The 25,417-nt window shown below is 38.9% G+C and overlaps 1 pseudogene; it reads left to right on the forward strand.

Moving 5' to 3' along the window:
- Positions 1 to 23,478: 23,478 nt before the first annotated feature.
- LOC101048920 (large ribosomal subunit protein eL6 pseudogene) lies at positions 23,479 to 24,404 on the forward strand (annotated as a pseudogene).
- The last annotated feature ends 1,013 nt before the right edge of the window (positions 24,405 to 25,417 follow it).

A 25,417-nucleotide genomic window follows, 5' to 3' on the forward strand; every position in this document is an offset into this window, starting at 1 on the left:
ATGAGTTCAGGGCTAGAGTGTGGTATGATCATACCTGTGAATCAGGTATGAACTCCAACCTGGGCAACATAGTGAGACCTCATTTCCAATAAAAATAAATATGAACCTAACCATGTCAATAATCATATCAAATATAAATGATCTAAATACCCCAAATAAAAGTAGAGATTGTCTTATTAGATAAAAAGCAAGAGTCAGCTAATATGTTGTCTATAAAAAACACACTTTATAAAGACACAAATAAGTTAAAAGCAAAAGAAATGGAAAAGATATTCTATACTAACACTAATAAAAAGCTGGAGTGGCTATATCATTATTAGGCAAATTAGATTACAGAGCAAAGAATATAACTGGGGTTCGACAGGGTCATTTCATAATGATAAAGGGATTAGTTTACCGGGAAGAAATAACAATCTTGAAAGTTTATACAACTAATAAATAAATCAAGTAAAAATGATAGAACTACAAAGAGAGATCAACAAATCCACAATTATAGAGACTTCAATGTCCCTCTCTCAGAAATGTAAAAATAAATGTAAAAAATCGGCAAGAATATAATTGACAATAAAATCAACCAACTTTACCCAAGTGACATTTTTGGCACATTCCACCCAGTGACAGAAAAATAAACATTTTTTTTGAGACAAGGTCTCACTTTGTTCCCCAGGCTGGAGGGCAATGGTGTGATCATGGCTCACTGCAGCCTCAACCTTCCCAGGCTCAGGTAGTCCTCCCATTTCAGCCTCCCAAGTAGCTGGGACTACAGGCATGCAACACCATGCCCAGCTAATTTTTCTATTTTTTGTAGAGATGCGGTTTCTCCATGTTGCATAGGCTCATCTCGAGCTCCTGGGCTCAAATAATCTGACTATCTCGGACTCCCAAAGTGGTGAAATTACAGGTGTTAGCCACCATGCCTGGCCACATTTTTTTTTTTCAAGTACACATAGAACATCAACCAAGATAGACCATATTATGGTCACAGAACAAGTCTCAATAAAGTTAAAATGATTCAAATTCATACACAGTATATTCTCTGACCTCAATAGAATTAAAGTAGGGATTGATAAAAAAAAAAAAAAAAGATCTCTGGAAATTCCCCCAAATATTTCAAAACTAAACATACTTATTAAAAGCTCATAACTGAAAGAAATCCAAAGGCAATTAGAAAGCATTTTGAATTTAATAAAATTAAAAGATGACATTAAAATTTATGAGATACCACAAAAGCAAAACTTGCGAGGAAATCAATAGCACTAAATGCCTATATTAGGAGAAATGCCAGATATAGGTGAAGGGGAGGAAGGCAGCAAACCACACTGGCACGTGTGTACCTATGCAACAATCTTCCATGTTCTTCACATGTACCCCCAAACCTAAAATGCAATAAAAAATAAAATAAAATAAAATAAGAAAAAAAGAAAATAATCAAATCTTAATCTCAAGCCAATGATAGCAATTTCCACTTGAGGGAACTAGAAAAAGAGGAAATTAAACTCAAAATAAGCAGAAGAAAGGAAATAATAAAGATCAGATAGACAATGAAACAGAAAAACAGAAAACAGTAAACAAATCAGTTTAATAGTTTATTCTTGAAGAATAAAATTGACAAACTTATAGTCAGAATGATCAGAATAAAAAGGAGACACAACTTACCAATATATCAGAAGTGAGCAAAGTAACATCGGTAAAATTCTGCAGATATTGAAAGGTTAATTAATGGAATGTTTTGAACTACTTTCTTCTTCTTCTTCTTTTAAGACAAAGTCTTGCTCTGTTTCCCAGGCTGGAGTGCAGTGCCATGATCTCAGCTCACTGCAACCTCTGCTTCCCGAGTTGAAGTGATTCTCCTGCCTCAGCCTCCCAAGTGGGTGGGATTACAGGCCTGCACCATCATGCCTGGCTAATTTTTATATTTTTAGTAGAGATGGGATTTCACCATATTGGCAAGACTGATTTTGAACTACTTTATGTCAATATATCTGACAACTTAGATGGCCAAAAATTTCTCGAAGAACATAAAGTAGCAAGGTTCACTCAAGAAGATAAATTTAACATATGCAGCCCTTTTATAGAAATCAGAAGTGTAGTTTAAAATCATCCCACAAAGAAAACTCCAGGTCCAGATCACTTCACTTGTAAATTTTACCAAACAGTTAAGAAGAAATAATACCAATTCCACAAAAAGTATTCCAGAAAACTGAGAAAGAGGGGATAATTCTTTCTTTAAGAGGGGATAATTCTAATTCTCTATGAGGACAGCATTACTCCAACACCAAAACCTGAAAAAGACATTAAAGAAAATTACAGAACAATATCCCTTATAAACATGAGTAGAAAAATTGTAAACAAAATTCTAGCAAATTTAATCTGACAATATATAAAAACAATAATACATTATGATAAAGAGTCATCATTTATTTATCTCAGAAATCAGCACTTCTCTTCTACCTTGTACTGGAAGTTCTAGCCAGGACAATCATATAAGAAAAAGAAATAGAAGACATCTAGATTGGAAAGAAAGTAATAGAAGTCTTTATTCAAAGAAAATATGATTTTCTATGACAGACAATACAATCTCAAAAACTAGAAACTAACAAGTGAATTAACAATGAATATTCAGAAGTTGACATTCTTAAAAATCCATTCACAACAGCATTGAAAATATTAAATGCTTAGTAATTAATTGGTAATACTTGGTAAATATTTGTAAAATATATTTGACAAAAGGTGTATGAGACCTATATACTGAAAACTAAAAAACATTGCTAAGAGAAAATAGAGAAGACCCAAATAAATGAAGAGATATACCTTGTTAATTATTCACAAGACTCAAAATTGAAAAGATGTCACTTCCTCTGAATTGATAAATTCAATGCAATGCCAATCAAAATCCTGGCAGCTTTTTATTATTATTATTATTTGTAGAAATGGACATACTCCAAAATTCACATGGAAATGCAAAGGACTTAGAATAGCCAAAATAACTCTGAAAAAGAAACCATCAACCTCAGCAAACTAACACAGGAACAGAAAACCAAACACTACATGGTCTCCTTCATAAGTGGGAGAAGAACAATGAGAACACGTGGACACAGTGAGGTAAACATCACACACCAGGGCCTGTTGGGGGGTGGGGGGCAAGGGTAGGGAGAGCATTAGGACAAACACCTAATGCATGTGGGGCAATTAAACCATACATGATGGATTGATAGGTGCAGCGAACCACCGTGGCACATGTATACCTATGTAACGAACCTTTCAGCACATGTATTCCAGAACTTAAAGTAAAATAATTTTTTTTTTAGAAAGAGTAGAAAAATGGAAAGGCTAACACTACTGAATTTCAATAATTAAGTAAATCATCAGTAATCAGAACAGTGTGGTATTGGAGTCAGATCAGCAAAGAGATCAATGGAGCAGAATAGAAAGTTCAGAAATAAATTCACACACATATGGACAACTGATTTTTCACAGTTTCAAAAGCAACAGAGTGGATAAAAATATCCTTTTAATCAAATGGTGCTGAAACATTTGGAAATTCACATGCAAAAACATGAATTTATAGCCACACCTTGCATACAAAAATTAATGTGAATCACAGACCTAATGTAAAACCTAAAACTATAAAACTTTTAGGAAGAAAATAGGAGGAAATATTCACCTGTGGTTTCACAAAGATTTTGTAGATTAGACACTGATAAGAGAATAAAAAGACAAACTACAGACTCTAAGAAAATGTTTACAAAGCATGAATCTGATAAATAACTTGTCTCTTTAGTATATAAAAAAATCTCAAAACTCAATAAGAAAACAATGCAGTAAAAATGGGAAAAATAATTGAACAGACATTTCACCAAAAATGATATACAAATGGGAAGTAAGTAAATAAAAACACACTTATTATCATTAGTCACTAGGGAAATGAAAATTAAAACCACAATAACATATCACTACTCACCTACTAGAGTGCCTAAAATTAAAAAATTAAAAAGTGATTTTACCATAGTAAGTGTTGATTTACCACAACAACTCAAAAGCTCCTACACTGCAGGCTGGAACGTAAAATGATCCAACTACTTTGGAAAACATTTTGGCAATTTCTTAAAATGTTACAGAAAAACCTACATATGATGTAACCATTCCTCTCCTAGGCAGCTGAGCAAAATAAAAACATGGTCCATACAAAAATTTGTACGTGACTGTTCATGGCAGCTTTATTTGTAATAGCCAAAAATTGTAAACAGCACAAATGTCTGTTAACAGGTAAATGAATAAACAACTTCTTGTATATTTATAGAATGGATAATAAGAAATGAACTAATGATATGCATAAGAACATTGATAAATCTCAACATGCTAGGTGAAAGAAACCAGACAAAAGACTATGTATTGTGTGAGTCCATCTAAATAAAATTATGGAAAGTATAGACTCCTCCATAGTGACAGAAATTATATCAGTGATTGCCTGGGGGCAGGGCTGGGATAAGGAGGGGCAAAGAGGCATGAGAAATTTTTGGAGTGGGATTAATGGATATGTTTATAATCACAGTTGTGGTGATGATTTCATGTGTGTACACATGTCAAAACTTATCAAATCATACACTTTAAATGGGTGCACTTTTATTTATGTCAAATATGTGTGTCAAGACCCAGCAGTTTCACTCAGGTATACATATAGTCAAGAGAAATGAAACCATCTGTTCATGGAAAAACTTGTACTCAGAAGATTACAGCAGCATTACTCATAATAGCCCAAAAGCAGAAACAACCAAAATGTCTATTTACTGATGAATTGATAAATAAAAGGTGGTATGTCCATACCATGAAATACAGATGGTTCTGACTTATGATGGTTTGATTTAAAATTTTTCAAATTTATGATGGTGTGAAAGCCATACTCATTCAGTACAAAGCGTACTTCAAGTGTCCATACAAGCTTTCTATTTTTCACTTTCAGTACAGTATTCAATAAATTACATAAGACATTCAACATTTTATTACAAAATAGGCTTCATGTTAGATGATTTTGCCCAATTGTAGGGCAATGTAAGCGTTCTGAGCATGCTTAAGAATGGCTAGGCTAAGCTATGATATTTGGTAGATTAGGTCCATTACATGCAGTTTGTTTTGTTTCGTTTTGTTTTTTTAGACAGAGTTCCACTCCATCGCCCAGGCTGAAGGGCAGTGGCACTGCAACCTCTGCCTCCTGGGTTCAAGCAATTCTTCTGCCGCAGCCTCCTGAGTAGCTGGAATTACATGGTGTACCACCATGCCTGGCTAATTTTTATATTAGTAGAGACGGGTTTCACCATGTCCAGGCTGGTCTCGAACTCCTGTCCTCAAGTGATCCACCCACCTTGGCCTCCCAAAGTGCTAGGATTACAGGCGTGAGCCACTGCACCCAACTAAATGCAGTTTTGGCTTATGATATTTTCAATGTACAATAGGTTTGTCACCACATAATCCCATCATAAGTTGAGATGCATCTGTATTATTGGGCCGTAAAGAAGAACGTAGTACAGGTATATGCTACAACATGGATGAACTTCAAAAACATTAAGCTAAGTAAAATAAACCAGTCACAAAAGGATAAATATTGTACAATTCCATTTATATAAGCTATAAATAATATTTATAGAGTAAGAAAGTAGATTAGTGGTTACCTAGGGCTGGGGGTGGATAGATGTTGGGGAGAAATGAAGAATGATTGCTAAAGCGTACAGGGTTTCTTTTTGGGGTGATGAAAATGATCTACAATTGATTGTGGTGATAGTTACACAACTCTGAATATAAGTGTACACTTTAAATGCTTGAATTCTATGGTAAGTGGAGTATATCTCAGTAAAGCTGTTATAAATATATTTATGTCAATTATGAATTGTTAATTATTTATTTTAAAAAAGGTATAATTTGTGTTGCTGAATTCTTCTGAGTCTTTCCCTAAGGGCAGTTGTTTTTAAAAAGTGAATAAAATTCTTGTACAGGTTAGTAAGAATTCTATCTCCATTGCACTGTGTCACATTTTCTTAGGTTTATTTAGGCTGTAGCAATGTATGAAGGATGTTTGAATGTCTTGAATTCAAAGCACACCTGCTTGCCTCTAAATAGTCATTTCTGTGTATGGAAATATTTTAAGAAATTGTTTCTCCAAGAAATTGTGTGCTTTTTCTGTCTATGTGATAGTGAGTGCAAATCAGTGAGGGAATGGAATAGCTTTGTTTTAAAACTTTTCATGAAGGCAAAAGACATACAGAAAGTATTTATATCAAAAGCACGTTTTGGATGAATTTTCACAAAATGAACACACTAATATCACTAGCACCCACATCAAGATACAGACCTCCCCAAAACTCCCTCACCTTTAGGAAAATATGTCTTTAAAAAAATACTGCAGTAAAAACCACATAGCATAATTTTACCACCTTAACCACTGTTAAGTATACTGTTTAGTAGTATTAAGTATATTCGCATAGTTGTGAAAAAGAGCTCCAGAACTTTTTCATTCTGGAAAGCTGATACTCTATACCAGGTATCCCCAAACTTTTTACACAGGGGGCCAGTTCACTGTCCCTCAGACCGTTGGAGGGTCGCCACATACTGTGCTCCTCTCACTGACCACCAATGAAAGAGGTGCCCCTTCCTGAAGTGCGGCGGGGGGCCAGATAAATGGCCTCAGGGGGCCGCATGCGGCCCGCAGGCCATAGTTTGGGGACGCCTGCTCTATACCCATTAAACAACTCCCCATTCTTCTTTCACCCCAAATCCCTGGTAACCGGCATTCTATTTTCTGTTTCTATGAAGTCGACTACTTTAAATATCTCATACAAGTAGAATCATACAGTATTTGTCTTCTATAACCAGCTTATTTCACTTGGCATAATGTCCCCCAGGTTGCCATCACAAGTAGCAGAATTTCCTTCTTTTTCAAGGCCAAATAATATTCCATTGTATGTATATACCACATATTGTTTATCCATGGACATTTGAGTTGCTTCTACCTCATGGCTATTGTGAATAATGTTACGAATATGACTTTGCAAATCTGAGAATGTCTTTTAATCCTAAGAATATCTAACACCGTTTGTTAGCATTAATGTTTGGAACTGTTAAGATTTTGTACACATTATCTCATTTAATTTTCACAGTGATATGAATTGGGGAGTGCTCTTGTTATCTCCATTTTACCGATTAATAAGCTGAGAAACAGGGAGGTTAAGCAACTTTCCAGAAGGTCACACTAGTGAAGTTCGAATTCTCAATGAATTAGTAGACTGGCAATAGGGCTATGGTGTTAACCACCACGCTATACTGTCCCTTCTTTATTTTCTATAATGATGCTACAAAGTGTCTCCAATGAAGCATTGCCCATGTGTGCACTCATAAAATGTTCAGGTCACCCAATTACAGCCCTGTTTAATTAAAAACATGAGCATTCCCTCATGGAGCCCCATATTTCTTTCAATTTTGACTCACTTACAAACTGCAACATCATAAAGCATATTTATTAAACACCCAACCTTCTAAAGCTCCTTTTCTTGTTCTGGCCAAGTATTTCAGAAAAGCTGTACACTGGAATGAAGAAATCAAAATTAGCTTCAATACTCAATTCTATAAAGAGTTATTAGCAATTAGTCTAGACTTAAGTGGGGAGGGGAGTAATTAGCCCTCTTGCCCTGAAAATTAATGGGTCCTTTTCATTATACCCCTAAGGGGTATTTTACCCAATAACATTCCATTTCAGATTAATATAAAACGAAGACTACATTATTTGAGAATGCTGGCTACATAACGATTACAAACCACAAACCTCACAAAGATTAGCTGAGAAGGAAGATCAAGCAGAACAACGAAATTTTAATAATTCTAGATGGGATGAAGGTAATAAAATCAATGTGTCAATCATTCCACCAGAATCAAGAAGATTCAGTATTTTTTGAAGGCATGGCCAGGCTTGTGTTAAATAAGAGTTGATGTAGTTCTGTACAGGTTAAACTAGGCTTTCAGGAGTGGGTAGTTGCTGGGTAGTTATTAAAGAAATTAAATATACTCCATAAATTTCAATTTTAAGATGCTAGGGTGTATACAAAAAGACACTCTATTTTCTACATTTCCTTTTTCTTTCTTTTTTTTTTTTTTTGTTTTTTTTGAGATGAAGTCTCACTCTGTCCCCTGGGCTGGAGTGCAGTGGCGCAATCTTGGTTCACTGCAACCTCCACCTCCCGGGTTCAAGTGACTCTTCTGTCTCAGCCTCCCGAGTAGCTGGGCCTACAGGCACATGCCACCATGCCCGGGTACTTTTTGTATTTTTAGTAGAGATGGGGTTTCACCATATTAGCCAGGCTGGTCTTGAACTCCTCATCTTGTGATCCGCTGCCTTGGCTTCCCAAAGTGCTGGGATTACAGGCGTCTACATTTCTAGGGAAAATCCTCTTCCCTTTCCTGAACAAAAGGCCAAAAATGGTTCAAAACACCACAGATTGAGGGACAACTACTCCAAATGAACCACTAGGGGGCAGATGAAGACAGAAATCGGCCAACAGGTTACCAGCGAACCCATTTCCACTCAGAGTGACTTGAGATAGACTGCTGACAATTGCTTCCTATATGTTAAGTTAAACTTATATTTATCTTATTTCCTTACAAAGAACCAGAAACCAAAATAAAGCTGCCCAATTTTTTGTTTTGTCTTTATTACGATGCCTAAGTAACCATTTATAAGGAATACTGACCCAAGGGCCGTGATAGCAGCTACTTGAATGCAATGGCAATACAGTTTTATTTCTACGCTTCTCCAACTCCAGTTTTCATCTTGACAGGCACTAGGTGCATTCTGGCTTACTCGTGGTTCCCTCATCACTGGATGACTTGTGTCTGATTCCAGAAGCAATATCCCCAAACAAATCTGAATGTATAAAGCAGCCCATTGCCACACATAACATATTTAACCTATACCACAGTCATTTCATAACAAGCAAGAGTTCACCCCATAATGCTGTGTTGAAGTTTAGCCAGGAAAAGTTACAAAAGATAGAAAAACTAAGTGTCAGACGTATGTAGTAAATCATGTAATTCCTGCCAATTTCTGAAGCCTTCATCCTACATAAGCCCATGAAGAAACAACTTTTTATAAGGTGGTCAATGCTGGATTGTGAAGTATTCCCAGTGTCATCCATATATTGCTGCAATTGTTGTCTATATGCTGAGGAATAAAAATTGTTTTTTATTGGCTTTTCATTCAGAAAACTAGAGACTTAATACGTGCCAGACTAAAGATGTAAAAAATATGAGCCCTGTCCTAATGGAGCTTGCAGTCAAGTGGAAAACTAGATATAGAAAAGAGGGAATATCACAAATAAATAGAATATTACGTTCTTTCTGAAATCAGTGATTTGGATAGGGTGTTGCTTAGCTGGGAGTAGGGGAGGGAGATGACAGAGATTAGATATCAGAAAATGTTTTGCTTCCTGAGAAAGGGGACCCTGAGTTCACTGTTAAAGGGTAACTAGAGATGACCAGGTAAAGAGAAGGTGGAAGAACATTAGAGCTGAGGCAGACATTTTTAGTAAGAGGCAAGTCAAGAATAAGATGGGTGTGATGGTGGTGGTGGGGTGGGCAGATACCATGGAAGTTCTATGTTGCTGCTGTGTTCACTGGGCGCTGTGAGAGATAAAGCAGGAATAGACAAGGACAGAGCCCTTTGAGCTTTATATGCCAGGTAGAGGGTCAGGGACTGCAACATTTAGGCAACAAAGAGCTGAGAGCTGTTTTGAGTAGGGGAAATTATTGTTCTGGAGGGATTTGAGGGTCATGAGATTAAGATCAGAGAGACTATTTAGCAAGTGGTACAATGATCTAGAAATGAGGCAAGCCTGAGCTAAGGCACTGGTACTTGGGGTTAAAGGGGGTAGCATTTTGGGATTCAGATTGGCAGGGCTTGGTCATTGGCTGGCTATACGGATGGGGTGAGGGTGAACGAGTAATCAGGCATGACACAGATTTCTAGCTTGGATGGCTGGCAGGGCGGTGGGGCCACCATTGGAGATGGTGAACTCAGGAAGAGGAACATAATTAGGTGACAACAATGAATTGGGTTTTAGGTAATTTGAGAGTCTGAGGTATTTCACAGATATCTAGGTGCAGATATTTGGCAGACATGTGAATTTCAGCCAGGTGGACCTAAAAGTATGGCTCCAGAGATTGTTTAGGCTGCAATCTTTTTTTTTTTTTTTTGAGACAGAGTCTTGCTCTGTTGCCCAGGCTGGAGCACAGTGGTGTGATCTTGGCTCACAACAACTTCTGCCTCCTGGGTTCAAGTGATTCTCCTGCCTCAGCCTCCCAAGTAGCTGGGATTACAGGCACCCACCACCTCACCTGACTAATTTTTGTATTTTTAGTAGGGACAGGATTTTACCATGTTGGCCAACCTGGTCTTGAACTCCTGACCTCAAGTGATCTGCCTGCCTCAGCCTCCCCAAGGTGCTGGCATTATAAGCATGAGCCACCACACCTGGCCTAAACTGCAATCTTAAGTCACCAGAAGCAGAAAAGATAGGGTGGATGACATTTTTCCAGAGAATGAGTAGAGCAGAAGGACCAGACTAAACCCTCAGAGAACTCCAGCATTGAAGGTATAGGTGGAAGATGTGGGTCACCAGGCTAGGGTAGAGAAGGAATGGTCAGAAGCAGGCATCTTGTGGCAGAAAGTTCTGAGAAGAACCTCAGATGGTAGATTAAAAGCATCCAAACATCCTACTCATGTCATTATCATTTAGTAAATATTGGAGTATTTAGTACTATGAAAATCATTATGGGAAGAGAGGGAATACTAAGAAATCTACCACAGGATTCTTGATCTCAAGAGCCCTCTAATCTAGGGGGGAAGCAAAGTACACTCATAAAATAAGTCGAATGACAGCCCAGAGAAGAGCCAAAGAGCTGGGGAGGGTGAGGTCTAGAGGACTCTGTGAAAGTAAGGGAGGCAAGAAGATTTCAAAGAGAAGCAGAAGTTGGCTGACCCTGAGGGCCAAATGGGCCATAGGCGGAGGATCGCCAAGACAGGGGAACATCACACAAAAGAGGAGGACAATGTACTATCTACTATGGATGGGGCAGCCACTTCACATTATAGAATCGAGAGGTAGCTCAAAGCCAGGTGTCTAAAGGCATGAGTGCCTGCTTTGGGGAGTTCAGATGCTGTATAAGGGGAAATGGAAAGTTCAGTGCAGGAACAGGACTTTATTTATCAGCAAACTGTGACCACGTGTGTATCCTCCAGAGAGGAGTAAGAAGAAATACTCCTGCCCTTCAGAGACAAATCAAAGCAGCATTTCAGAAAAATTAATACAACAGAGGTGTATCTTTTGTTATGTACTTTTGAAATAGTCTGACAAATTAAGTTTTTGTTTCATTTTCATATGATATAATTTATCTGCTCTCTTTGTTGCCACATTTCCTGGTTACTGTTATTTTCTGCTTAACTCTCAAACTTCAACAACAACAAAAAATAATAAGACACTACTTCAGTGAGACTAAATCCATAAGAGTTTATAAACTTCATACTTTAATAGTAGCTTTTCTACTTCACAGAGCCTCAGAGAAACCTATGCCTCGATTCTTCAGAAATCACTAAAATATGAGCACATTAGCCAAGTGGATGATAAACTATAATATCAATTTGGTACTCTAAAGCAAAAGAACTTTCTAAAATGCGATTGTATCCCACCCCTATTTAAAATCCCGAAGACTTACAGTTCAATAAAAGAAAGGCTAACAAGTTAATGGAAAAATGGGCAAAGGGCATAAAGAGGCATTTCAAAGAAAAAGAACTGTGTATGATAATAAGCACATGAAAAAGGTTTCCCTTCACTCTTACACTTCACTAACATTTAAAGAAACGCAGATAAAAAAAGCCAGATTGCTGCTTTCACATTTGAAAATGTTTGCTATCATCCTTTGTTGGTAAGGGTGTAGGGACTCTTGTCCAGCGTTAATGGGAGTGTAAATTGGTACGTCTTCCAGGAGGGAAATTCAGCACTCACTTTCGTATTGTAAATGCATACACTCCTTGACCAAGCAATTTTACTCCTAGAAATTTCTCCTACAAAGATTCTTGCACAAGTGCCTCAAGATGTGTGTGAAAGGATATCCACTGCCACATTTTTTTGTTGTTGATTTTTCTTTTTCCTTTTTTAAAAGCAAAATGTAGCTCATCCGGTAAGAGGAGGCTGAGTAGGGTCACTGTGGTGTCTGCATACGCTGGTCACTGGGAAGTCGCAAACAAAAGCTTATAGATTGAGGTGTGCTGTTGTGGCCTTGTCCATGATCTACATCCCTAGAGACTCTCCACATCCTCTTTTAAAGATTATTATTTGTTCCCGAAAACCTTGCCACCCTGTGAAGAGCTGTTTCCTAAAGAACTGCCTACATTAATCTTATTGGAAAAAATTGGGTTGTGCTCTAACCCAACTCAAATACCCCAAAATGTTTTGCAGACAGAAAAAAAATCAATTTGAAATATGAAAATAACTTTGTGTAAGTAACAAACATTAATTTGCAAGTGTGTACAAAATGAAGGTCCATTATTCTTGCCCCAAAAAGAAGACACTTGACAGTGGGTGGTGGTGGTGGAGTGGGGTGCAAGGAAGTCGTTCCTTGGAAGGGGAATTCTGCTTCTGTGTGTTTTCTTTATCATGATATGGACTCATAATTATCTTGTGCTGAAACTCTTCTCAAAAATAAAGTTAGCTGGCCAGGCACGGTGGCTCACGCCTGTAATCCCAGGACTTTGGGAGACCGAGGTGGGTGGATCACTTGATGTCAGGAGTTTGAGACCAGTCTGACCAACATGGTGAAACCTTGTCTCTACTAAAAATATAAAAATTAGCTAGGCGTGGTGGTGCATGCCTGTAATCTCAGCTACTTGGGAGGCTGAGGCAGGAGAATCGCTTGAACCTGGGAGCGGAGGTTGCAGTGAGCTGAGATCGTGCCACTGCGCTCCAGCCTGGGTGACAGAGCAAGACTCCATCTTAAATAAATAAATAAATAGCTATGTGATGGCACACGCCTGTAATCCCACCTACTCGGAAGGCTAAGGGAGGAGGATCACTTGAGCCCAGGAATTCAAGACCAGCCTGGGCAACACAGTGAGACCCCTGACTCCAATAATAATAATAATAATAATAATGATAAAGTTACATCATAGAAAAACATCTTTGGGGCAGAGTAAAGGCTAAACATGGAGTGCTTTGATCATGTTGAAATAACATATGTGAATTACAGACCGAAGATATGTGGAAAATGAACGCTTCACCCCTCTCACTTGGTCTGTGTATACAAAGTAAAACATTTTGACTTCACCCAAGCATGGTGCACAGTTCCAGTTAGTTCCTTATGATAATCTCAGACTGGAAACCATTATTCAAGTAAATTGGTGAATGCATCTTTGCCTGAAACCGTAATGTAAAAATTCCCCTTATTATGATGCATTTATTTAGTATGTTTTGTGGAGGAAACATTATGTCAATTTTTTTAAAAAGTTATTCCCCAAATGGTGCAAACTTTTCGAAAGTAGTTATAGCAAAGCAAAGATTAGTAATTAAGTGAAAAAAAAAAGGCAAGTTGCAAAACACCATGGTACAATCTCCTTTTTAAAATGACATGTACCCATAATACATGTTTCTGGAAAGAAAATCCTGAGACGACATAAGAAATAGTAACAGTGGTCTTTTGGGAAAAGGGGGGGGGTGGCAAGAAAGACATGAGTACTGTTTAAATTTTTGCTATGTGAAAGTAAGATTTTTATAATACACAACAGGCTGAATAAAGAATATTTTGGGGGGTAGGTGATTTTGTGGACTAGAGAAAAGGGTTAGAGTTAGCGTTCAAGGTGTTAACATAGAGAACACTGCAGAATCTGTCTGTCCACATAGGCACTACCGACAGCCCAGAATGCCTATTTACAGCCCCACCAAACTACTTGCTGTTCCCCAAATGCACTATGCATCCCTGAACGTCTGTGCCTTTGTGCTGTTTCCTTTCTCTGGAATGTCCTTTCTAAACTCATCTATGAGAAAACTTCTCATCCTTTCAGATCTAGTTCAAATGGACCTTCCTATTGGATGTCCTTCCTGACTTCTCCAAACCCTAGTCCCTCCCCAGGCAGATGGGCTTTTTCTGGGATAAATACCAGTGGCTCATCATGTGAATGTCTCCTCCTGGGCCATGCCTAGCTGCTTGGGTTACCATTTTCCAGCCTGAGAAAGGGGTAGCTGAAGGTGGGGTAGGAAAGCATGTAATACCTGCCCCAGTCTGGGTGCAGGGTTTACTCACAAACGTCATGGCATCTCTCCCCACTTTCATCTATCGGAGCCAACCAGCTGCATTCTCTAGCTCTTCCCTTAAGGCTATTGGACCAGAAGCCAAAGCCTTAACTCCTGTTGGCTTAGTCCATGTTAGGACTTGGGAAAATGTGTCTCTGACTGCTTTGGGCTTACCTACCTGACGTTACTGAATGAGATAAGTTAATTCTTCACAGCATGCTTCTTCTGGGTTATGTTGGCCAATGCAGAGTTGGCCTTAGGGTCACAAGAAAACTCTTCATTTAAACTTAGTGAGACAGCCAGGTGGAAGGGGGTTGCTGGAGAAACTCCAACCAGCCTGCCCACTGAGGTGGAGCCTCGGGAAGTTCACCAGGTTTGCAGCAGGGAGGAGCCCGGAGCTTAAATTTTCATGGTCGTGGGATGGACAAGGACCTCATCTTTAGCTGAACTAAGGAAAAGTCCTGCAACATTTTTGGCATGCAACGTAGGGGCTCAAGAAGCCGTGAATGAAACAGGCACTCAAAACCTCTCACTGTTGCTTCTAAGCCTTTTCATCCTGGGACTTCAGAGGGTGGGGGAAACCATGGCCCCACCCCCAGTCGCTCCGACGCCTTTTCAGAGCCTTTTCCTTGCCTTTTCAGGACTCCGGTGAGCAGCAGCTCCCCACCGCTCTCTACTCCCTTCCAGGGCTGGGATTCACGGCCCAGGGATTCAGTACAGCCGCTGGCTGGTTCCCAGCTACAAGCCAGGGCAGCCTTTCCCTTTCCCAGCCAAGGGGTTTTACTCCATTGGACAGTAATCAAGCTTAATCTTTTCTCTCTGGTGAAGGAACCAGCTGCATAAAAATAAGAGGTTCTTCCCAGGCATTTTAACATTTTTTTCTTTCCTCTTCTCCACTCTGTCAGCAGTTAACATTTAAAGTTTGTTTTTTTCCCCTTTACTAGACCAGACCCCCCAACTATCACTGTTTATATTTCCTGTAAAGCTTTAATTGTGAAAAAGGATTTGTGGGGCTAGTCTTGGGCTGTGGCCAATCTGGTGTGCTTTGCATGTCTGTATGGTTTGTGCTGCAAGCCTCCATCTTGTTTTACATCCTGGGGACATGGCCCTTAGCCGTTTGGCAAGGCTTTGTTTAGCAATCCTGCCTTAGGGAATACGTTTCTTTCTAGTTTGGTATCTGCAGGTTTTCCTATCCCCGTCTCTTAAAGGGCCCAGCCCAGTGACTGTGTATTCTTCTGCATGTCGGTGTGTGTACTGTGTGTAATGTCTGTCAAAAGAGCTCTAATTAATTTGGCCTAAAGAAAGACAAGTACTTGAATCAAATATTTTTAAAGGGAATATAAAATCTGTGGTACCTTTCAGTGCACGTGACTTTAATCTTTGAGAAATAAAAACAGCCTTAAAGCTTATTGGTAAAATGCAGGTCAGATGCAAGGTTTGCTAAGTGTTTTAAGGTTACTAACTGTTTTGGGGGTTTTGAGAACTATTTGACTTGCTGGTTTCACAATTGGTAAGGCCTGGGGACATGTGGAACTAACAGGCTCTTAACTAAGAAGGCAAACCTTGGCTACAGTTAGAAAACAATTAAAGCATTGTACCAAGTTTTACCTTACAGTTAAAAATTACTGGGAGTTACGATTTTAACATGTAATTGAAACTACTGAAAATAAATTTACATGCAAGGGGCATAGGAACAGTAAAATGTGTTTTTATGTAAAAGGTTATAAGAAGGCGTGGAAATATAAATTTTTGCCTAGGGTTAAATGATTCTTTTGAGTTAGATAGGGAAAACTGAAGGTTCAAACAAGTGGTGGGAAAGTGGAAAATAATCTTGCAGAAGAGGTGCTCTGTGTATACGTATTAACTAAATTCAAAAGGGTCATGAAAGGTTTTTGCTCCTTTAAAATTTCTGAGTCATCATTTTGGGCAAATAAATAGTTTATGGTAAACTGGAACTCTATTTTATAATACGAAGTGCTTTAAACATATTTAAAAGGCTTCCCAAAATCAAATTTAAATTTTAAAATTGTCTTTTCTGACACCTCGCTTTTCAGAACTTTCAGCGAGTCCCTGAAACATCCAGAAAAGAGAGGTAAAAAGGATTATTTGACACGGATAGGTACATGGGATCGCCAAAATGATCTTCAGTCTTCTTTAGGTTATACTGTTGTGAATAATACTAGTATATGTTCCAAAATTGGATGGGATTTCTAAAATTCTAATGTCTGAATATATGCTGTCAATCATAATTCAGTTTGCTATGTTATGTTATTGTAAACCATGGAGATAACCAAACTTTCTTGTCAACTGTGTTTCTAACTGTAACTATCCTGGACATTTTGCTGGTCACAGATAAATTAAATTGCTGATTCAATTGTTTTAATCCTTTTCAAAAGATGGCTTATAATAAGCTATAGAACTGTAACAGGTGCTCTCAAATACAGGCTTCTGATAACTTTGGCAACTGTAACATTGGAATAAAGGAAAACATGCAGGACTCATGAAAAGCTGCAATGTTCACGAATATCAAGTAAAAAAGAGGTAACTAAATCGACTGAACTCAGAAAGCTGAAGCAATCTTTTTGACTTTTGCTTGGAATATTGCTGATTCTTATTTGTTTTCTTCGTAGTGTTGCAGGAGCAGCCACAAGAAACAGAGCCCTCGAACACCGAATGGGAAAGGAAGGAGTTTATTATTACAGCCGGAAGCCTAGTGATAATTTGTTCAAACTCAGCTCATCTAACAAACGGAGGTTCTGCCTTTATATAGGCTTATGCTCTAGATATTACACATAGAAGAATCTTAGGTTTACAGCCTTAGAAATCACATATGAAAGGGGTTGGGGTTTACAGTTTTAGGAATCACATGTGAAAATGTTTGGTCTCCGGATGGAGGAGTGGGGTGGGGGTTTGATCTTATTTTAGGTAAAAAGAGTGTCTTTCAGAGTGTTTCCCCAATACCAAGCGTGTTATTTACAGGAAGGTAAAGTCAGGAGGCGCCGGTGGGCCAGCTTTTTCTTCTCTTGAAATGCAGTGCAGAAGACAGAGAGGGGAGGTAATCCCAGATGCCTGGGTCTCCTTCCTCAATAGTAAAGGAAACTTATTTAAAACTATTTATAGCCTTTAATAATTGAGTGAGATATACTCCTATGAACAAAATCTGGAGCATGTTTGTTTCTCTCTGCCTGGTTCCTCTAGGATTTGGAAACTCTCTGTGAGTATTCTTAACTTATGGCAATATAGTTGCTTGCATCAGTGCAATAAGAATCCATCTTTCTTTTGTAACAGGACACAATTGGAGAAAATGGTTATTTTACCAAGGCTTTGACTGGTAGGATATGCTTCCCTTTAAGAAGTCAAGCTCAACTTGCAGAGCCCTGCACAGGGTTCCTGACCTGTAGTCAGTAAAGAATGTCACTTTATCTAATAGGCCTAGGAGCTCCAAGTTTATCTTGGGACCATAAGAAGAGAGGATCACTCAACTCACAGGTATTTGAGGATACAAATCCATTGCCGGGCTTGGCTTTAAAAGATCTTATCTGAGATCTCTTGTGGAACAGAATTCCATCAAAGCCAATCCAAAAGGCCTATGCAGAAGTAATTATTCTTGCTGTACTTTATGCAAATAATCAAGCCAAGTATAAAAACTAAAGTCTATTTTGCCACCACTCGGTTCTATGATGATTTGTTTTCTAACAAACATGAGGACTGGCGAGAGAGAAATCACATTTCAAAACTTATGTGTGCCATTAAATTATAAACTCACCAGTTGTTTTTAAGTTTTTGCTTACATTTTTACATTAACCCTGCTTGTTCCTGTGAACCAATGAGTAATTTCTGGCTGCAGTTCATAAAGAACAGAAAGGATGGGTAATGTAGAAATACGGATCAATATTCTAGTTCTGAGCAATTATCCTTCCAATCCTGCCAGGTGATGGGAATAAGTAGGATGGCCATCACCCGGAAGTTTCCTTTTGGGAAAGTAAGGCCAAAGGAGCTAACCAAAGCCAAGCACCATGCACCAAAATCCTAGCAAGCACAACTACAGCCACCAGTTATCTGGGTGTGTCACAAAACATCCTTTCCCCTCCCTTGTTGGAGGGACTCAGTTCCACATTTTTAACTTAGCATTCAGCTGATGTTAAGGTGTCCATGCAACACCCTGAGACACGTTTTTGTCTCAAACTCAGTTCCAAGTTTCAGATCAAAGCCCTAGGAAAGAAAACTGGATCTGAGGGATCCAAAGGCAAATGACAACAGAGATTAAAAGGCGCAGTGTAAGTGAGCATGGCTGATTCCTGCCAATTAAGCCAACCCCAAGCTTTCTGTTTCATGGATAAAGGCCACATTAATATCCATGGCATAAATGAGGTCTAGGGAACTCCAAGGCTACTGGCAGTAGGTGGGAAAGAGATATAAGTGAGAGCAGATAATGCCTATTCTTTAGAACCACCTGCTTCATGCGTGCAAGTCACTTTGACACTCATGCGGGACCTGCCAAGGAAGCGGGGACTCGGTGATGCAAGAATGGAAGACGGAAAGCAGACACTCTTCCCTCTCTCCGTCATGGACCATAGGCATTTGCTAGGAAGAGGAGGGAACCAGGGACCCCTGCTCCTTTTTAAATAGATGGGTAGCCACTCATCTTCAGTCTGTATTCCTTTCAAATGCATCCTGAGCCCCTGGGACTCCTTTAAAAGTCATCCTCTCTTTTCCATTTCTTCTCCTCGGTTCTCTCTTCACCAATAGGTAACTGTGTCAGTGTACTATGAGACACTCCCCTCAGATGCATCCTCCAAACTGAAAAGAGTTAATTTCCCAAACCTTAAACTGTTTGGCTTAGGATCAGACTCAGAGGAAGGGAACTCAGAAGCCCAACATGCGGGCAAAAGAGTAAAGTTTATTACCAGTCAGGCTTTTAGCCTCCCTCTCCATGTGTAAACTGGTAAAAGCCCCGGGAATTTTTTAGCTGTCTTTACCCCTCCCTTGTTTCATTTTGATACATGTTTTCTAATAACCCAGTTCTTACCTTCAGGCTATCAGATTTCAAATAGTCATGCAATCAGAGACTCTGGCGATGGCCCATTCTGCTGGGAACCCTTAGATAGGCCTCTGAGGGAGATCTGACTGCCACTTCCCCAAAACAGCGCCCCTCTGTCAGCAGGAAGCAGTTAAAATTGGTCTTCCTCTTTTTTTTTTTTTTTTTTTTTTTTTTTTTTGTTGAGATGGAGTCTTACCTTGTTGCCAAGGCTGGAGTGCAATGGCGAGATCTGGGATCACTGCAACCTCCACTTCCCGGATTCAAGTGATTCTCCCGCCTTAGCCTCCAGAGTAGCTGGGATTACAGGTATCTGCCACCACACCTAGCTAGTTTTTTGTATTTTTAGTGGAAACGGGGTTTTACCAGTTGGTCAGGCTGGTCTTGAATTCCTGACCTTAGGTGTTTCACCCCCCTCAGCCTCCCAAAGTGCTGGGATTACAAGCATGAGCCACCACGCCAGGCCAGTCCTTCTCCTTAATGTAACGGCAGTTAGATGTACTTCTTTAGAGGAGGGAATGAGACAGCCAGGTGGGAGGGAGTCCCTGGAGAAACTCCAACCAGCCTGCCCACTGAGGTGGAAACTCAGGAAGTTCATAGGGAGTTTGCAGCTGGGAGGAGCCTGGCCCCTCCTCTTCCTGTGTGGAACCTGGGCCTGGCAGGAAGCACTCTAGTGGAGGGACTCTGGTCTTGCAAGAGTCCCTGTTTCCCCCTGCCTTTTTTCCCTTTTCATCCAATAAAACCCTGCTTTACTCACACTCTAAACCATCTACGAGCCTAAATTTTTTTTTGACTGTGGACAGACAAGGACCCCATCTTTAGCTGAACTAAGGAAAAGTCCTGCAACCTTACAAAGTTCATTCACTGTCGGTTTCAATTTTCTGTAATAAGAGAAGAAAAATTATCTAGGAAGAAGTTCCTATAACATATGCAGAAGTCTGTTTTGTTCTTTGTGTCCTTACACCCAAGATTAAATGATCACAAAGAGAACTACAAGCAATATTCTCTAGAAATAGAGTAGTGAAGTTCTGGAAACAAACAAACAAACAAACAAACAAACAAAAAACCACAAAAAACAATATGAAGACACTAGCCCTACCAGAAATTCAAATCTGCAGTGAAGTATGTCTCAGCAGTTGGAAAAGTGGGCGAATAAAGAATGAGGCCCATGAGAGAGAACAGAAAGTCCACAAATTGAACCAGGTACATGATATTACTACATGACAAAAATAGCATCTCTACGTTTATTCTAAAATAGTAATTAGAATTAAGAGCTTGTAGTAATGTGGTAGAAGCTAATAATAAGCAAACAAACACAGTCAGTGAAGAAATATACTATATTTCATCAGTTCTATGATGCACGTTTATTCACACATTGACATCTGTGAATTTCGGATTTAATATCTCTGAACTCAAGGGTACCTCACAATTGTTTGTCACTTCTATATCTAAATAGGCCTAAAAGAACTCTTTCAGTGTATATAAAATGAAAAGTTAAATGATAAAAAAAAAGTAGCATCTCTAGTCAGTAGGCTCAAGAGGACTTTGGATTACTGGGTTGTGATCTGAAAAAAAAATTGGATCCATACTTCAACATATCTCATATGACTGTGTGCTAGAACAAGCTTTAAATGATTCATAGATTTAAATGTAAAAAGAACAACAAGAAAAAGAAGAAACCATAGAAGCATTTCAAGAAATATGGGTGAATAGATCAAGAATATAGATGAGTCACAAAAGAACTAATATAAACTGCCTCTAAAACCTGTGAAAATATGCCTAATCTCAGTTATCATTATAGAAATGCAAATGAAAATTAAATCACATTGAGGTATTATTTCTCACCTCGAATACTGGCAAAAATCTAAACTTGTAACAACACATTCTATCGATGAGGTTGTGGGCAACGAGTCATATATTACAGGTGGAAATGCAAATTGACACTCTCAGAATTAGAAATGCATTTACCTTTTGAACTCATTCTACAAATGCACCTGCACATATACGTGTGATACATGTTTATAATTATTCACTGAAGTACTGTTTATAATAGCAAAAGACTGAGCATACCCCAACTGTCCATTAATAGGGAACTAGTTAAATAAACTTTGACATATCCACACAGTGGAATACCATGTGGCTGCTGAAATAGAACAGACACTCTTCTCTATGCACTGATATGGAAAAACACTGGAACACAAGTAACTAGTACAATTGGTTACCTAAAAGGGGCAGTAGAGAAAGGGGTGGATGGGGAGGGTGGTAGAGGGAATTATGCCTTAATATATGTCTTTCTGTATCACTTGAACATTCTACTATTGTGAATGCACTTCCTTTTCAAAAAATATAAATATAAATTTTAAATATATATTACAGAAATCTAAGTTGATTGTGTTTCATTGTATTAACCGACCTGTTAACAAACTTTGCCTCCTTTTTAGGATCTATTGTGATCCTTTGCTTGTTGTGATGATTCTGTCTTATGTCATATTAAGATGTAATTGTTAAAAGAAGTCCAGAGAATGCTAATTCCACCTATTAGGTCCATAGATTACAAGAAAGATATACATAAATAACAGTTACAACATATATTTCCATCAATTATTCATTGAGAATTCATATGATGGACGATGTTTGGGTACCTTATGGGTATACAAAAATACGATCCTTGGCTTCAGGAAAATGATATTTGATCGTCAAAAAGAGATTTGACACATCAGCTCCTAGTGGGAACTTACAGCAGACTTCTTCACTAAGATTAAGTCATTAAACATCATGATTGTTAGAGAAATATATCTTGGAATCTTGTTCAGGCTATGTGCCCTGGAGGCTGATATTATCTCCACTGTACCAACCCCAGAAGGTTTTGCTATGGTGCTGGATCAGAGAAATGTCATGATTCAAGCTTTCCTTTTCACAACTCCATTAACATGTTTTTCTTCATCTCCAGCATTGGGGCTTGCTCTGTCCTCTCTCTATCTTTTTGCCAGCACAACTTTCTCTCCTTCTTCTTTTTGATGCTGTTCAGTCACCTAGAAAGATGTGCAGTGGCATTCACAGGCAATGATTGGCATCAGATTTTCCTCATTATTCTGCCATAGAGTCAGCATTGAAATTGATGGGAAACCAAGTGCAATCACATGAAATTGATTGCCATTTGGGTCCTATTGATTATCCTGCCAAATCTAAGACAAGAAGAATAGCTATGCTGGATGGCAAAAAGGCAGTGACTACACATATTTCAGTTGTCATTTGGGGTTGGCTGAAATGGCATCTGCCCATTGATCTAGACCAGAAAATATGAAGGAGATGCCCTTACGGAAAGCATGCCAGTGGAGGGAAAACTTTCATTCTTGCCCACTAATGGTGACCTCTTAAACTTACCTTCGATTTAATTAGGAATTCACTAATTCTCCCTTTTCAAAGCTACAAAATTTAGAACTGAGGACTCCTGGGACTGTGGTGGAACAAGTTACTATAGATAATCCTACTGCAAACACATAGAGATGCTGTATGAAATACATCACCAATAACTTTTAAAAATATAGTTTAGTTCAAATAAATAAAGTGAAATTCCTACAAGTACAAAAATAAGAGGAAATCAAAGGCGAAGTTCCATGGGTTTGAGATGGGAGTAGGGTGCAGTGTCAGGCCCAAATGGAGGTCTTTATGGCCAGGTGTTAGGATTAAATGTCTATAAAAAAACAGAAGACATGGCCTTGGATCCATAAAGGATGAGTTGGAACTTATTTCATTTTATAAAGCAAGGACTCCAGAAGAGCCGTCTCCTCAATGAAGGTAGACTAGAAAAACTACTGATTGGCCCAAGAATTTAACAAGGGTGGTTGTCATTGTCCAAAACTCTAAATGGATTTTAAAAAAATATTTCCTGAAAGAAAATTAACCCCAAGGTACATGTCACAGTGGGTATGGAATATAAATTTTTACGACCTATACAGTATAAAAGTCTAAAACGTTAAAATAAAAACTGGTGTCAGACCAACAAAATCTCTAAGCCATCTGACCGAGAGAAATAGAAAATAAAAATTTGGAGGAATCCTACAATACAGGGTATAGGGGTTGTCAGAGATGTTTTTAAAAATATTGGCCAAGCTCTTTCCCATCTTGCAAGATGGCGGGTGAAAAAGTTGAGAAGCCGGATACTAAAGAGAAGAAACCTGAAGCCAAGAAGGCTGATGCTGGTAGCAAAGTGAAAAAGGGTCACCTCAAGGCTAAAAAGCCCAAGAAGGGGAAGCCCCATTGCAGCCGCAATCCTGTCCTTGTCAGAGGAATCGGCAGGTATTCCCGATCTGCCATGTACTCCAGAAAGGCCATGTACAAGAGGAAGTACTCAGCCGCTAAATCCAAGGTTGAAAAAAAAAAGAAGGAGAAGGTTCTTGCAACTGTTACAAAACCAGTTGGTGGTGACAAAAACGGCGGTACCCGGGTGGTTAAACTTCGCAAAATGCCTAGGTATTATCCTACTGAAGATGTGCCTCGAAAGCTGTTGAGCCACGGCAAAAAAAACCCTTTAGTCAGCACGTGAGAAAACTGCGAGCCAGCATTACCCCCGGGACCATTCTGATCATCCTCACTGGACGCCACAGGGGCAAGAGGGTGGTTTTCCTGAAGCAGCTGGCTAGTGGCTTATTACTTGTGACTGGACCTCTGGTCCTCAATCGAGTTCCTCTGCGAAGAACACACCAGAAATTTGTCATTGCCACCTCAACCAAAATTGATATCAGCAATGTAAAAATTCCAAAACATCTTACTGATGCTTACTTCAAGAAGAAGAAGCTGCGAAAGCCCAGATACCAGGAAGGTGAGATCTTCGACACAGAAAAAGAGAAATACGAGATTACAGAGCAGCGCAAGATTGATCAGAAAGCTGTGGACTCACAAATTCTACCAAAAATCAAAGCTATTCCTCAGCTCCAGGGCTACCTGCGATCTGTGTTTGCCCTAACAAATGGAATTTATCCTCACAAATTGGTATTTTAAATGTCCTAATAATCTAATTAAATAACCAATTACCTTTAAAAAAATATTGGCCAAAATATTTTCTATATTCCACTGAGAATTGAGGTCTATGTTCCCTCTACTTAATTCCAGGCAGGTTTCTACTAGGACCCTGAAAGAAACAAGAAAAAATAACTTAAAAAACAAAAATAAACATAAATAAATCCAGGCAAGCTTGTGATTGTTTTGACAAACAGAACACAGCAGAAGTGATACTACCTAATTTCTGAGGCTAAGCTTTAAGAAGTCTTGAATCTACCATCTTGTTTGTTGAAACATTCATGCTGGAGTCCTAAGCCTCCATGTAAAAAAAAAAAAAATCGCTATCTGAAAATTGCCATGCAGGAGAGTCCACGTGTAGGTGCTCCCACCTACAGTGTCAGCTGAGCAGTTGGCTCACAGTTAGAATCAGCTTCCAGCCCCGTGAGTTAACCATCTTGGATGTGTAACCCAGTAAATCCTTCAGATGACTATAGGCCCAGCTGGCATCTGACTGCAACAGCATGAAAGAACCCAAGCAAAAACTGCCTAGTCAAGCCTTCCCTGAATTTCTGACCCACAAATGTGAGCAACGTAAAATAGTCATTTTAAGCCTCTATATTTTGGGAGAATTTGTAGCAACAGACAAACAGAACAAAGGGGAAGAAAAAAATCTCTGCTGAAGAGATGCTCATTAACACAAATTATAAACATCAAAAGAAATGGTTCACAATGAAGAAGTCCACAGAAATAGAGACTGAGAACCGGCAACAGTGTAACCATCTGAAGTATAATATATGTCAGATATGTTAAAAATGATTAAAGAAGTTTGACAACATATTCCGCTAATGAGAGTGTGGTGAATCAGGCACTTTCATGCATTGTTAGTGGGGGCACAAGTGTTCTAACTCCTAACCAAATGTTCCCCTATGGAGAACAATTGGTTTATATCTGTCAAAATTACACATGCAGGTACCCTTTGCCCAGCAATCGCACTCTGTGACTCTATTCCACAGATACACCTGAGCACATATAAAATGACAACAAACACATGTGTAAG

This window comes from Saimiri boliviensis, chromosome X (genome assembly GCF_048565385.1).
Source record: "Saimiri boliviensis isolate mSaiBol1 chromosome X, mSaiBol1.pri, whole genome shotgun sequence".
NCBI lineage: Eukaryota > Metazoa > Chordata > Mammalia > Primates > Cebidae > Saimiri > Saimiri boliviensis.